This window comes from Colobus angolensis, unplaced genomic scaffold (genome assembly GCF_000951035.1).
Source record: "Colobus angolensis palliatus isolate OR3802 unplaced genomic scaffold, Cang.pa_1.0 Scaffold107, whole genome shotgun sequence".
Taxonomy (NCBI): domain Eukaryota; kingdom Metazoa; phylum Chordata; class Mammalia; order Primates; family Cercopithecidae; genus Colobus; species Colobus angolensis.
Genome location: NW_012111697.1, coordinates 4,105,211 through 4,106,219, shown reverse-complemented (window position 1 = coordinate 4,106,219; position 1,009 = coordinate 4,105,211).

Genomic DNA, 1,009 nt, shown 5'->3' with positions numbered 1-1,009 from the left:
GCCAAGGTGGGTGGATCACTTGAGGTCAGGAGTTAGAGACCAGCCTGGCCAACATGGCAAAACCCCATCTCTACTAAAAATACAGAAAAAAATAACCAGGTATAGTGGCAGGCACCTGTAATTCCAGCTACTCTGCAGGCTGAGGGAAGAGAATCGCTTGAACCCAGGAGGTGGAGGTTGCAGTGAGCCGAACAAAACAAATAGAAAAAAACAAAACAAAAAAAATTATTTTCATGGCCTAACTAGTCAAGCCTCGAATCTCCTGCTAGGCTCATCTGTGTACTTCCTTGTCAAATCCAGTTTTAGCAAAGAACCCTGCTAAGTCAGTTTAGCAGGAACCCTCTCCCATCTTTGACATCTGATCAGGTTCTTCATCCTCCACCAGCCCCCAAGTGATGTCTGATAACCTGGGCGTGTCTTCAGCAAGAATCCTGTTAGGTTGGTTGAGCCAGAATCCCCCCTTACCCCTGACGTTTCCTCTTAGTAACTTTCCATCCACTGCGCCCCACCCTGATCCTGGGCTGTGAATTCCCACTTCCCCATGCAGTATTTGGAGTTGAGCCCAACCTGTCTTCCTCACTGCAAGCCCCTGCCACTATGGCCCCTCTCTCTATCGTAATGGCTCTGAATAAAGCCTTCCCTTCCTGTGCCTTATTTTATTTTATTTATTTATTTAATTTTATTTAATTTAAATTTTTGAGATGGAGTCTCGTTCTGTTGCCTAGGCTAGAGTACAGTGGCATGATCTCGGCTCACTGCAAACTCTGCCTCTCGGGTTCAAAAGATTCTCATGCCTCAGCCTCCCCAGTGGCTAGGATTACAGGCGTGGGCTACCATGCCCAGCTAATTTTTGTGTTTTTAGTAGAGGTGGGGTTTCACTGTTTTGGCCAGGCTGGTCTCGAACTCCTGACCTTAAGTGATCTGCCTGCCTCAGCCACCCAAAGTGCTGGGATTACAAGTGGGAGCCACCGTGCCCAGCTCTTCCTGTGCTTTAACAACTATTGTTGAA